Source organism: Eretmochelys imbricata, chromosome 20, assembly GCF_965152235.1.
Source record: "Eretmochelys imbricata isolate rEreImb1 chromosome 20, rEreImb1.hap1, whole genome shotgun sequence".
Lineage (NCBI taxonomy): Eukaryota > Metazoa > Chordata > Testudines > Cheloniidae > Eretmochelys > Eretmochelys imbricata.
In genome coordinates, this window is record NC_135591.1 from 1,415,623 (window position 1) to 1,430,787 (window position 15,165).

The following is a 15,165-nucleotide window of genomic DNA, read 5'->3' on the forward strand; positions in this document are numbered from 1 at the left end:
TCCTGCGGCCAGCGCCCCCCTCTCCAGACAGCGCGGCCTGCGCCTCTGCCCGGCGGGCCCCCGCCCCGGGCAGCCCCTCGCCCAGCCCGGCCCGGAGCCCCCGCCCCAGGCTGCAGCGCCCCGGGGCAAGGCACGAACCCCGCCGCTCACCGCGCGTCCTGCGCCCGGCCGATCCCGCTGCCGCGGGGAGCCAGGCAGCGCCCCGGCCCCGCGGGCTGATCCCGGCCCCGGCTACTCGCTGGCCGGGCCGCGCTCCATGGCGCTGTGGGCTGGGCTGGGCTGGGCCGGGCCGGCCGGGCCCTCCCGTCGCTGTCCGGGGTAAACGCCCTGCAGCCCGGATCCAGCCGCTCGCCCCGCTCCCGGCGCTCGGTGCGCTCCGCGCGGGGCTCGCCAGCCAGGCGGCCTTAAAGGCGCAGGGGCCCTTTTGCCTCCCCCCGCCCCCGCCGCGATGGGATGCGGGGGCCGCGGAATATTTCCCTGGGGGGAGGCGCGCGCACACACACGGAGGCTGCAACACACACGCGTGTGCACAGAGCAACACACAACCAGCCAGCAACACACACACGTGTACACACCGCAACACACAGCCAGCAACCCAACACGGGTACACACCGCAACACACAGCCAGCCAGCAACACACACACAGCAACACACACAGCCAGCAACACACACACGTGTACACACAGCAACACACAGCCAGCAACCCAACACGGGTACACACCGCAACACACAGCCAGCCAGCAACACGCCCACAGCCCTCACGTCTACACACACACACTTGTACACACACACAGCCAGCAACACACACACGTGTACACACAGCAACACACAGCCAGCAACCCAACACGGGTACACACTGCAACACACAGCCCACAGCACTCACGTCTACACACTCACGTCTACACACACACAGCCAGCAACACACACACGTGTACACACAGCAACACACAGCCAGCAACACAACACGTGTACACACCGCAACACACAGCCAGCCAGCAACACACACAGCCAGCAACACACACACGTGTACACACAGCAACACACAGCCAGCAACACAACACAGGTACACACAGCAACACACAACCAGCCAGCAACACACACACGTGTACACACAGCAACACACACAGCCAGCAACACACACATATATATACACACACGCACCAAGCCAGCAACACGTGTACACACACACAGAGCCCACAAACACCCTGCGGAGCCGAGATGCCAAGGGAAAGATCAGCTCTCCCAGTTTGTACAGGGGCCAGCACCTGGTGTGTGCTGGTGCCCAAAGCACCCACTGCCCTGCGGGGTCCTTAGGGTGCTGCATTAGATACATAACCCCCATGCCCCCAACCCAGAGACCTCTGTTATATCTATTAATGGGAGAACCCCAATAACCCCCATGCCCACAACCCAGAAGACCCCTGTAATATACAGTGTCAGGATCTAACCCACTGATGGGCCCCCTGCCCCAAACAGGGGAACCCTATAACAGCCCCCATCCCCAGGTGAATGCACCCCTGTAATATCCATGGAGCAAGGGCCCACCTTGTTCCCCAGGCATGAAGCCAGTCTTTGGGGAACGCCTCGGGGAGGGTGCCCTAGTTCTGGGGCAGCGCCCTGCTCCCAGTCCTGGCTCCCCAGCGTGGAGCTGTTATTTATTAACTCGGTCCTAGTCGTGCAGGTCAGAGGGAAACCGGCCTGGTTCTGCTCCCCTGCACTGCTCCGGATCTGCCCCGGCATTAATGAGGCCTGCATGCAGCAGCCTGGCCCTAGAGCCTGAATCCAGCCCAGATCCTCGCGGGAGACAGGCTTAACGATTAATTACCGACGAATTCCGGCAGCTCCTGGGTGCCGGGAGGTCTCCGCCTTGCCGTGCCGTGTCGCTCTGGGGGTTGGCACCACTTTCTAGGGCTCAGCCCATCCCGGTGCCTCGCTATCCCCCGCCCTGCACTCCCTGCTCCGTGCAGATTGGCATTTCCACAGATAAGGCTGTGAAAATCTTCTTACATGCACTTCTTCGAGCTGCCAGGCTGCTACGGGAGCGATTCCCGGAGCTGGGCCCTTTGGACGCCGTTATTTATTTATTTATGTATTTATGTATTTATGTATTTCTTTCCCTTCCTTCCTTCCTTCCTTCCTAAATTTCCATTGCATCAGATTCTGGTGCATGGGATCAGGGCAGGGGAACCACGTGGGTGATATTAACCCTTTCAGGACCCCAACAGGAAAATGAAAAACCAACGGGCTTCCCCACAAGACAACAGGGAATAGAACCCAGGAGTCCAGGCTCCATGGCCTATGTTCTAAGCCACTAGACCCCCTACCCTGCCAGACCTGGATCTTTGTGTGTGCATTGCCACCATTAACAATCCTGTGGCACCTTTTCCAAGAGGAGACATACTGGGCCCGCTGTCCTGGGCAGACACAGTGCCCTTTGTTCCAGGTGCACCTGGAATTCTTTCCCACTCCCTGTCGGAAGCTGTTGCTGTGAGCGGTTAAACAGCTGCTGTGGCCCACCCTAGAAGAGGCTGCATTTCAGCAGTAGGCGAGGCAATTCCTGCACACAGCTCAGCTCCTTACCTTTGTAAAGCTCTCTGGGATTAATTATTACAATGATATTTTCATTGCCAGGTTCCAGAGTAGTGATAAGCTAACACATCTCCAAGCACCCAACACTTATTAACTAAGCTTCCCCCCTGCACAAGGAGGTGGATACAACCATTCCCATTGTCAAGGGGTAAACTGAGGCAGGGGAAGGTGCTGTGACTTGCCCAAGGTCATGCGGTGAATCAGCAGCAGAGCTGAGGCAAGAATGCAGGAGTCCTGCCATCCAGGTGTTACTATGTCCCTGCAGTTTCGGTTGCCAGACGCCATGGTGCCCGGAGCCAGGAAGGGACACAGGAGTGATATGAAGCGGCTGGGTCCAGCACCGGAGAGGAGCAAGGTGCGAAGGCGTCACCAACAAAACAAAACAAAACAAAACAAAACAGAAAAGCACTAGCCAGGACCAATGGCAAATCCTCCCCTCGTATCAGATCCCTCAGCCTGATGAGCCAGTTACAGCCACCTGCAGCATCCAGCCCCAACCCCCAGGGCAGGCCCTGCACTGGGATCCATGTCAGGGAGGTGACTCCGGATTTACTCCGGGGCAACTGAGCTCAGAATCCCGCCCTGAGCCCGCTGCAGTCACTGGGTGACTCCAGATTTCCTGAATCTGGCCCTATTTACTTTAGACGCGGTTGGGAAAGGTTCAGAGGCAAAGCTGCACTATGCCCGGGTTGCTCTGAAATCCACCCAGCTCAGGGCGCCCAAACGGCCCTGCGCTCTGCCGGATCCAGATCTGGATCAGAATCACACAGCGCGAGCTGGAAGCCCTCCCGTTACAGACAGGGAAACTAAGGCACAGAGAGGCCGGGAGCTCCCCTCCCCCACACCAGCACTCCTGCCCTGCTCCCCGCAGCGCCCCCTGCGGGAGGGCCCAGGGATGGACTAGCTGGGCCTTGCTGCCAGCTGTGAATCCAGGCCCTTCAGAGCGGGGTGTTTCTCAGTGGGTCAGCCCCAGTCTGAGCCTCCCCAGGTGCCCACCCCCATATGCCCCCCCCCGCCACACCCAGCCCCCTGGGCACCAAGAATAACACTGAGGTTATCAGCACCCAACTTCCATTGGGCTTCCCATCGCCTAGCAACAGACCTGTCAGCGGCTCTGCCTCGGATTTGATTGATCCAAATTATGCTGTAAACAAAGTTGCCATGGCAACCCGTGGAATGGGGGGTGAAAGTTCACAGGCAAAAAAAGACAATGTTCCAGGATGTGATGGGGGGAGGGGCTACAGCCAGCACCAGAGGGGGCCCTGGGGGAACCCAGCGGGTGCTGGACGGGAGACAGAGTCTTCAGCATCTCCTCCAAGGCTCCTTCAGGGAGGGAAGTGGGGTCTAGTGATCAAAGCAGACAACCGGGAGCCCGGATGCCTGGGTTCTATTCCCTGCCTTGCTGTTCAACCTTAGACAAGTCACTTAACACCCTCTATGTGCCTCAGTTTCCCCAGCTGCGAAATGGGGCTCACGTGCCTGACTCCACTGTGCATGGGCTTTGGGACACCAGCAGCCTGTGGCAGCAGCTGCCCCTCCCAAATCCAACAGCTGGAACTGCCGCCCCAGGGTCCTTCTCCGCCTCCAAGGGGGGAACGGCGTGGGTGTGCGTGCGTGTGTGTGTGTTTGCACACAGGCATGACTGTGTGTGACCACATGCATGCGTGACTTGTGCGTTTCCAAGCCTGGAGTGGTGGCCAGACCCCAGACTTCCCCAGAGCTGGGCCCCACCCTGGGAGGGCAGCTGGGACCAGCGGCAGAGGGCTCTGCTCCCATTTGGCTCTAAGGAGCGGCCCCGAGCTGCAGTGCTGGGCAGACCCACTCCATGGCCTGGCTGTGCCGGGGGCCCTGGCGGCATGGCGGCATGGGGGGGTGCATGCCAGGCAGAGGGGCTGCATTGCATGGGCCCCACGGCAGCAGGGTCTGACCGCTGATTTCAAAGCTTCCTGCGCCCTCTGGTGGTGTCTCCCAGCTGCTACCAGCCCCACCGGGGCACAAGGCCGGGACCGGCTGGGGTAGGGGTTTCCCTTTGAGGTACAAGCACGAGGACACCCAGGATGATGGGGAGCCCCGAGAAGGCGACAGCCGGCAGCAGGCGCTGAGCGTCCCGACGGCGTTCCTAGAACAGCGACCGCCACAAGGGAGGGTCCTGGGAGAAGCTGGACGCCGGGCGCCAGGAGCGACCCAGCCCAGCCTTGGCCTGCAGGCAGCTGCAGCGCAGCGGACCCCCCGAGACCAGCCCTGGATCCGGTCTCAGGGTGGTGGTAACAGCAGGTGGGGAAAGGCCCTGCCAGGCCTGAGGGGCTCCCCGTGGGAGCAGGGGCTGCTCAGAGCCCAGCGGGGGCAGGTGTCACAGAGAACACATGGGCTCTGCAGGTCTGTGCCGGTGACTAAGCACCACGGTGCACATGCAAACACCCCCCCCCCATGAACACGCTCCCCAACGCACACACGCCTGCCCAAGTCTGCACAAAAGCAAAGCCCTGCTTTGCACACTCACACAGGGACACTCCTGTGTGTGTGACACACGACCACACAACATGGCCATGCACACACATGCCTGCACACACCAGTGGACACACACACCCTTCCTGTCCTCAGTCCCTCCGGGCAGCTTTTCTCCACCAATGCCCTGGCATCATGTGACCCTTTGCTTTGCTCAATTGCTCATCCAAAGAGACCCTCCCACCCCATCCCCCTGCCCCAGCCCCCCCTGCCCCATGCCTGCCCCACACACATGGGAGCTGGCTCCTGTTCCGGCACTGCTGTACATGCTCTGCCTTCAGGAGCTTCACCTCCCAGATGGCTCAGTATCCCCCAGCCCTGGCCACAGCCGGGAGAGCAGCCTGGGCAGGGACGCAGGGGGCTCTCTGCACAGGCAGGAGGCAGGGGGTGAAGAATGAACGAACAAATGGATGTGTCCCCCGAAAGGCTCAGTCTGGCCAGCTCCTTGGCTGGTCCCCGGCCCCTGGCCCACTCCCCACCCAGCTCTCGCCCCACACCTAACTGGAAACAGGCCCCGCTGGAAGATGCTCTGCAAAAAGGCACCTTCGCCCGGCTGGGCCCATGTGGTTCTGGGAGTCCAGCAGAGGCCAGGAGCTACCATCTGCCAGCCAGGGCCCAGCTCAGGGTCTCCCCATCCAGGAGTCCCCCCACTTGGCCTGCCAGGGCGACACTCAGGGGTCCCTGGGCTGGCTGGGGGGAGGGCAAAGCTCTGACACCACGGTGTTGGGTGCGGGGAGAAGGGGAGCTGGCAGCGGCAGACGGGATGTGATGCTGAGAGGGAGGCAGAGCCAGTGACCGAGCCGGCGACCCTGGAGCGCTGCCCTCCCCTTCCCCTGCCCCCTGGCCGCCCCGCTGCCCGGTGCCGCCAGAGATGTCAAGCCCAGGCAAGCTTGCAGCAGCCGTCTCCCCGCCAGCCTTTCAGGTGAGCAGAGCCCCCTGCCCCCCGCTTGGGCATTTAGCTCTCTGCAGCCCGGGCTGCAGGCTCTGGGCCAAGGTGGGGGGCGCGCAGAGGGTCCCACTCCCCACCCTGAGTCTCCATTCCCCCCCCAGGGCATGCCCCAGCCAGCTGCTCGGTCCTTAGCTGGGCCCAGCCTGACATGTGACAGTGAGCGAGCACCCACCTGCACCCACCGGCTGCCCACCGCCCCAGGAGAGGGAGGGCCGAGGTGGGGGAACCGGGGATGGAGCCTGGCAGTGTTTTGGGGGCTGTGGGAATGGGACATGGGGCCTTCCCCTGCTGGGGGGCCCTGGCTGTCTTGGGGTGGGGTCGGGAACGGGACATGTCCTGCCCAGCTGCCTCGCACGGGCGCTCCCCCTATCAGGTCGGCAGCTGGTGCTCAGCATGCCCCGTGGGCAGAGCCGAGGGGGCAGGGGCTGCTGGAAGCACTGGCTGCCCCCTGCCCACTCAGCAGAGGGGCCGCAGGGCCAAGGCTGGGGGGGCAGCAGGGTGGCCAGTGCTGCTGCTCCTTGCCCTGCCGTTTGGGGGGCCCCTCAATGGCCAAGCCCAGCCTCAGGGACACCTCCCCCACCAGGGAGTGACCCCCCAGGCCTGCCCCCCCCAGGGCCCTGAGTACCCCCCCTCCCTCCAAGCCATGTACCATTCCTTCCCCATGCTAGTCTGGGCCAGCCTGTTCCCCAGCACACAGCGCCCTGTTCCCGCCTGGCCCAAGCCCCAGATGCTCAGAGAATCTCAGCTCCCCTTGAGCTCCCAGTGGGTTTCCAGCCCTGCCTGCTGGAGGGAAAACCCAGGAACCGGCCAAGGCCCCAGAGCTGGAGCAGCCTGACACCGTCCCAGCCCACGGGGCCTGCCTCCTGCTCCGGGAGACCGCTGGGCTCCAGACCGCTGGGCTCCAGACCTCTGCGGCCCCCCCAGGTCTGTCATCCCGTCTCCCCACAGACCCCCCAGAAACACGAGAGCCACTTCAAGCACTTGGCTGGCAGCATCACCTCGGACCCCACTGCCAGCTTCCTCAAGAGGCAGGTGGGAATCCGGCCAGGGGGTTCCTGGGGAGAGCCCAGGGCAGGGGTGGAGACTGGGACGAGGGGAGGGAATTCTGTAATGGAGACCTTGTGGGTGCTGACCGGGGCAGGAGGCCGGGGCACTGATGGGGGAAGTGGGCTGGGGGAGCAGGTGGAGAGGAAGGGGGCAAGGAGCACTCAGAGCCCTGGGGACGGGGCGTTATTGCAGCTCAGGTCCCAGGAGGCCCTCCGGGGTGATCCCCACACTCCAGGGACATAGAGTGGGCAGGGGGGCCCTGCCATGCTGGGTGGGGCAGCTGGCACCCTGCACCTCTTGCCCTAGGGCCCTCGCTGCACCAGAGGGATGGACCTGCCCCACGGCAGCCTGGCACTGCAGCCAGCAGCCTCCTAAAGCCCGGGCGGAGGCAACCTCCAGGCAGGCAGCTTGGGGCACAGAGAGCTGTGGGCCCTACAGGCATGGTCCTCGCACCCCTCCGTTCAGGGGGTGCTTGTGACGATGGGACTCAGCAGGGAGGGGGGAGTGTTGACCTGGGAATGTGCCTTGGGGATGGGAGACCTGAGAGCCTGTCACCAGGAGGGGGAGGGGGGGGGGTGACACCTCTGCCCAGGAATGTGAAGACAGGCTGCAGGAGGGAGCCTGCTGGGGGGGTTTAGTTTCAGTTTGGGGCTGGGTGGAGGAACACAGGGAACCCCAGGGCTGGGGTCTAAGCTCCCTGTTCCCCCAGAAGGACTTGACTGAGGGGTCAAGGGTGTACCCACAAGCTCTGTTTTGGACTACGTTCCTGTTGTCCAATAAACCTTCTGTTTTACTGGCTGGCTGAGAGTCTCAGTGGATCCCAGGAAGAGGGGTGCAGGGCCTGGAGTCGCCCACACTCCGTGACAACTGGTGGTAGCAGTGGGATTTACTGCACCCCATGAACGGCGCTTCCTGCAGTAAGTGACTGGGGAGCAGTAAAACGAAGGGGGATTGACGGGGACCGGGCGTGCTGAAGATTCAGAGAGAGACGGTTTCAGGGGGCGGTTAACCCCTGGGAGTGTGTGACCAGAGAGAAGGACTTTTGCAGTAACAGGGTCCCCCGGGGGATTGCAGCGAGCGGTCCCAGGGGCGAAGGAGTCTGCAGCTCAACCCTGGCAAAGAGGTGGTGACCTCAAGAAGGACTGGCACATGAGGGGTTTTCCCTGGAAACCGTGGGAAGCTGCCCGGCCTGCGAGTGGCCAGCAGGGAGATGTACGCTAAACGCCTGAAGAGCGACCTGGTGGAGCTGTGCAGGCAGAGGGGGCTGCGCATCGGGAGGTCCACCAAGGAACAGCTGATTGCCCAGTTGGAGGAGAGGGATCGCTTGGATGACCCGATCCCTGTCCCTGAGGGAAGCCGCCTGGGGGACGCAGCGTGGGCCCTGGGGCCTGACCGGGCTGGGAGGGGTCAGACTGCTGCCGAGGACATCTGGAGACCCTTCCTATCTAGGCCTGGGGGAGGGGTTGGGAGAAGCCCAGCGAATACCGAGGGCACCCTGGCCCCGGCAGCCAGCAGGGGATCCTCCCGGTGGAGCTCCCCATCCCTGGAGCAGATGCGGCTAGAATGGGAGAGGGAGATGACAATGAGGGAGCTGGAGGATCATGAAAAACAACATAAGCGTGACCAGGAGGAGAAGGAGAAGGAACATCAGGAGAAGGAGAGGGAATGTCAGGAGAAGGAGCGGGAATGTCAGGAGAAGGAGAGGCAACGTAGGCATGAGCAGGAGGAGAAGGAGAAACAAAGACAGCATGAACTGGAGCTGGCCAGGCTGAGGAGCAGTGGGACCCCGGCTGTGGTGAGTGCGGGGGGGACCCAAGACTGCAAGGAGCTTTGATAAGTGCTTCCTGGCCCAGCGGAAGGAGGGGGAGGACATTGATAGCTTCCTCACGGCCTTTGAGAATGCCTGCGAGATGCACAGGGTTGACCCTGCAGACAGGCTCCAGTTTCTCACCCCCTTACTGGACCCCAAAGCTGTGGAGGTGTACAGCCGAATGACAGGGGCGGAGGCAGGGGACTATGAACTGTTCAAACAGGCCCTGCTCCGTGAGTTTGGGCTGACCCCCGAGATGTACCGGAGAAGGTTCCGGAGTCAGCGTAAAACGCCTGAGGTCACCTACCTACAACTGGTCAACCGGATGCAGGGATATGCCCGCAAGTGGACAGCTGGGGCCCAAGCTAAAGAGGAGCTGCTTGACCTAATCGTACTGGAGCAACTGTATGAACAGTGCCCTTCCGACCTGAGGCTGTGGCTGGTGGACAAAAAGCTGGAGAACCCCCAGCACGCAGGGCAGCTGGCCGACGAGTTTGTGAACAGTCGGTCAGGGGGTAGCCGGGAGGAGTCCCAAAAGAACAGGCCCCCTCCCCCCCGATGCAGAGAGAGAGTCACCAGGGGGCCTCCCAGCGGGGAAATAGGGAGAACCCCCTCCGAAGGGGAAAGCCTGGCGTCGGGCCCCTCCGACCCGCTCGAGGGGACCAACGTGACCTGAGCTGCTATCACTGTGGCCAGAGAGGCCGTGTACGGACCCAGTGCCCCGGGCTCAGGGACAAACTGAGCAGACCCAACCTACCCAGGGTTAACTGGGTAGGGACCCAGCTGGACGAGGGGCAGACGGCCCAGGCAAGGGGGGCTGCCAGCTTACCACCTGCTCAGGAGGGAAGAGTACCCCAGGCCAGCTCCGCCAGAGGGCTGGAGGCTCTGGACTCAGGGTGCTCGGTTTACAGGGTGGGCGCGGGGCTGTCCCTCCGGAGAGAGTGCCTTGTTCCCCTGGAGGTGGATGGGAGGAAGGTCAATGGATACTGGGATACGGGCGCGGAGGTGACGCTGGCCCGGCCCGAGGTGGTGGCCCCAGATCGGGTGGTGCCCAACACCTACCTGACCCTGATGGGGGTGGGTGGGACCCCATTCAAGGTGCCTACGGCAAGGGTACACCTGAAATGGGGGGCCAAGGAGGGCCCCAAGGATGTGGGGGTACACCACTATTTGCCCACTGAAGTTTTGATGGGGGGAGACCTAGAGGACTGGCCAAGCAAGCCCCAGACCGCCCTGGTTCTGACCCTTAGCCAGAGCCGGCGAGGGGCACTGCACCCCGACCTTGGGGAAGGTACCACACCAGAGGCGCAGGACCCTACCCTGGTGGGGAGGGAGCGCCGAGGGGCACGGCTCAGAGAGGCGGAGGCCTCAGACCTGGCCACTGAGGGGGAACCGGGCCCCATCCCTTCCCCAGCCGCTGAGTTCCAGGCCGAGTTGAGGAAAGATCCCTCCTTGCGGAAGCTCAGGGACCTGGCCGACCTCATTGTGGGACGGACCATGAGGAGAGGCTGCCAGGAGAGGTTCCTGTGGGAGAAGGGGTTCCTGTACCGAGAATGGGCTCCCACAAAGGAAGTAGAGTCCTGGAGGCAGCTGGTGGTCCCCCAGAAGTATCGCCGCAAGCCACTGTACCTGGCCTATGACATCCCCCTCGCAGGGCACCAGGGAATCCGGTGCACCCGGCAGAGGTTGCTACAGAACTTTTACTGGCCTGGGGTCTTTACCACGGTCCGGCAGTATTGCCGATCCTCTGACCCCTGTCAGAGGGTGGGGAAGGCCCGGGACAAGGGGAAAGCGGCTTTGAGACCTTTGCCCATCATAGAGGAGCCTTTCCAGAAGGTGGCCATGGACATCGTGGGGCCTCTCAGCAAGACGACCCGGTCAGGGAAGAAATACATTCTGGGGGTGGTAGATTTTGCCACCCGCTACCCCGAGGCAGTGCCCTTAGCTTCCATTGAAGCAGACACCGTGGCCGATGCGCTCCTGACCATTTTCAGACGAGTGGGGTTCCCCAAGGAAGTCTTGACAGACCAAGGGTCCAACTTCATGTCGGCCCTGCTCCGGTGCTTGTGGGAGAATCATAGAATATCAGGGTTGGAAGGGACTTCAGGAGGTCATCTATTCCAAACCCCTGCTCAAAGCAGGACTGATCCCCGACTAAATCATCCCAGGCAGGGCTTTGTCAAGCCTGATCTTAAAAACTTCTAGGGAAGGAGATTCCACCACCTCCCTAGGTAACCCATTCCAGTGTTTCACCACCCTCATAGTGAAAAAGTTTTTCCTAATATCCAACCTAAATCTCCCCCACTGCAACTTGAGACCATTACTCCTTGTTCTGTCATCTTCTACCACTGAGAACAGTCTAGAGCCATCCTCTTTCGAACCCCCTTTCAGGTAGTTGAAAGCAGCTATCAAATCCCCCCTCACTCTTCTCTTCTGAAAACTAAACATCCCCAGTTCCCTCAGCCTCTCCTCATAAGTCATGTGATCCAGTCCACTAATCATTTTTGTTGCCCTCCGCTGGACTCTTTCCAATTTTTCCACATCCTTCTTGTAGTGTGGGGCCCAAAACTGGACACAGTACTCCAGATGAGGCCTCACCAATGTCGAATAGAAGGGAACGATCACGTCCCTCGATCTGCTGGCAATGCCCCTACTTATACAGCCCAAAATGCCATTGGCCTTCTTGGCAACAAGGGCACACTGCTGACTCATATCCAGCTTCTCGTCCACTGTCACCCCTAGGTCCTTTTCCGCAGAACTGCTGCCGAGCCACTCGGTCCCTAGTCTGTAGCGGTGCCTGGGATTCTTCCGTCCTAAGTGCAGGACTCTGCACTTGTCCTTGTTGAACCTCATCAGATTTCTTTTGGCCCAATCCTCCAATTTGTCTAGGTCCCTCTGTATCCTATCCCTACCTTCCAGCGTATCTACCTCTCCTCCCAGTTTAGTGTCATCTGCAAACTTGCTGAGGGTGCAATCCACGCCATCCTCCAGATCATTAATGAAGATATTGAACAAAACCGGCCCCAGGACCGACCCCTGGGGCACTCCTCTTGATACCGGCTGCCAACTAGACATGGAGCCATTGATCACTACCCATTGAGCCCGACAATCTAGCCAGCTTTCTATCCACCTTATAGTCCATTCATCCAGCCCAGAATTCTTTAACTTGCTGGCAAGAATACTGTGGGAGACCGTGTCAAAAGTTTTGCTAAAGTCAAGGAACAACATGTCCACTGCTTTCCCCTCATCCACAGAGCCAGTTATCTCATCATAGAAGGCAATTAGATTAGTCAGGCATGACTTGCCCTTGGTGAATCCATGCTGACTGTTCCTGCTCACTTTCCTCTCCTCTAAGTGCTTCAGAATTGATTCCTTGAGGACCTGCTCCATGTTTTTCCGGGGACTGAGGTGAGGCTGACTGGCCTGTAGTTCCCAGGATCCTCCTTCTTCCCTTTTTTAAAGATGGGCACTACATTAGCCTTTTTCCAGTCATCTGGGACCTCCCCCAGTCGCCATGAGTTTTCAAAGATAAGGGCCAATGGCTCTGCAATCACATCTGCCAACTCCTTTAGCACCCTGGGATGCAGTGCATCCGGCTCCATGGACTTGTGCTCATGGACAGCTTTTTTAAATAGTCCCGAACCACTTCTTTCTCCACAGAGGGCTGGTCACCTGCTCCCTATGCTGTGCTGCCCAGTGCAGTAGTCTGGGAGCTGACCTTGTTCGTGAAGACAGAGGCAAAAAAAGCATTGAGTACATTAGCTTTTTCCACATCCTCTGTCACTCGGTTGCCTTCCTCAATCAGTAGGGGGCCCACACTCTCCTTGACTTTCTTCTTGTTGCTAACATACCTGAAGAAACCCTTCTTGTTGCTCTTAACATCTCTTGCTAGCTGCAACTCCAGGTGTGATTTGGCCTTCCTGATTTCACTCCTGCATGCCCGAGCAATATTTTTATACTCATCCCTGGTCATTTGTCCAATCTTCCACTTCTTGTAAGCTTCTTTTTTGAATTTAAGAGTAGCAAGGATTTCACTGTTAAGCCAAGCTGGTCGCCTGCCATATTTACTATTCTTTCGACACATCGGGATGGTTTGTCCCTGTAACCTCAATAAGGATTCTTTAAAATACAGCCAGCTCTCCTGGACTCCTTTCCCCGTCATGTTATTCTCCCAGGGGATCTTGCCCATCAGTTCCCTGAGGGAGTCAAAGTCTGCTTTTCTGAAGTCTAGGGTCTGTATTCTGCTGCTCTCCTTTCTTCCTTGTGTTAGGATCCTGAACTTGACCATTTCATGGTCACTGCCTCCCAGGTTCCCATCCACTTTAGCTTCCCCTACTAATTCTTCCCAGTTCGTGAGCAGCAGGTCAAGAAGAGCTCTGCCCCTAGTTGGTTCCTCCAGCACTTGCACCAGGAAATTGTCCCCTACATTTTCCAAAAACTTCCTGGATTGTGTGTGCACCGCTGTATTGCTCTCCCAGCAGATATCAGGGTGACTAAAGTCTCCCATGAGAACCAGGGCCTGCGATCTAGTAACTTCTGCGAGCTGCCGGAAGAAAGCCTCGTCCACCTCATCCCCCTGGTCCGGTGGTCTATAGCAGACTCCCACCACAACATCACCCTTGTTGCTCACACTTCTAAACTTAATCCAGAGACTCTCAGGTTTTTCTGCAGTTTCATACTGGAGCTCTGAGCATTCATACTGCTCCCTTACATACAGTGCAACTCCCCCCCCTTTTCTGCCCTGCTTGTCCTTCCTGAACAGCTTATATCCATCCATGACAGTACTCCAGTCATGTGAGTTATCCCACCAAGTCTCTGTTATTCCAATCACATCATAATTCCTTGACTGTGCCAGGACTTCCAGTTCTCCCTGCTTGTTTCCCAGGCTTCGTGCATTTGTATATAGGCACTTGAGGTAACCTGCTGATCGCTCCTCTTTCTCAGTATGAGGCAGGAGCCCTCCCCTCTCATGCGCTCCTGCTCGTGCCTCCTCCCGATATCCCACTTCCCCACTTACCTCAGGGCTTTGGTCTCCTTCCCCTGGTGAAGCTAGTTTAAAGCCCTCCTCACTAGGTTAGCCAGCCTGCTTGCGAAGATGCTCTTCCCTTTCTTTGTTAGGTGGAGCCCGTCTCTGCCTAGCACTCCTTCTTGGAACACCATCCAATGGTCAAAGAATCCAAAGTCTTGTCTCCGACACAACCTGCATAGCCATTCGTTGACTTCGTTGAAATGTGGGGTCCAGCACGACTGGGCCTCAGCTTATCACTCCCAGTCCAATGGACTGGTGGAGAGGTTCAATGGGATGCTAAAGATGATGCTGAAAACCTTTATGAACCAGCACCCGCAGGATTGGGACAAGTACTTACCTCACCTGCTGTTCGCGTACAGGGAGGTGCCCCAGGAGTCGAACGGATTTTCGCCTTTCGAACTGTTATATGGAAGGAGGGTGAGGGGCCCCCTGGACCTGATGAGAGACGAGTGGGAGGGGAAGGCCACTCCCGATGGAGAGTCAGTGGTGGAGTATGTCCTGATCTTCCGAGAGAGACTGGCTGAACTCATGGGCCTGGCCAGGGAGAATCTGGCCAGAGCCCAGAGGAAGCAGAAGGTCTGGTATGACCGCACGGCGCGGGCCCGGGCCTACGCCACCGGGGATCCGGTGATGGTTCTCATCCCCGTGAGAAAGAACAAACTACAGGCCGCCTGGGAGGGCCCTTTCGAGGTTGTCCAGCAGCTCAGTGAGGTAAACTATGTGGTAGAGCTGTCGAACTGGGCAAACCAGCGCCGGGTGTACCATGTGAATATGATGAAGCCATATTATGCCAGGGGGAATGTGGTGTTGGCCGTGTGTGGACAGTGGGAGGAGCAGAGAGATGACCCTTTAGTAGATCTATTCCCTGGGACCGGAGCTGGTTCCCCCCTGGACACAATTCCCCTCTCGGATCAGCTAACCCCTGCCCAGCAAGCTGAGGCCAGGGGGGTGCTGCATCCGTACCGACAGCTGTTTTCCAACTGGCCTGGACGCACTAAACTGACTGTCCACCGGGTGCAGAGAGGGTCGCACCCGCCGATAAGATGCTCCCCCTTCCGAGTCACAGGGAAAACTGCTCAGGACCTGGAAAGAGAGGTCCGGGACATGCTGGTTTTGGGGGTGCTCCAGCCCTCTGCCAGCCCTTAGGCCTTGCTGGTGGTGCTGGTCCCCAAAAAGGACGGGTCGGTCCGGTTCTGTGTGGACTATCGGAAGCTCAATGCCATCACTGTATCGGAT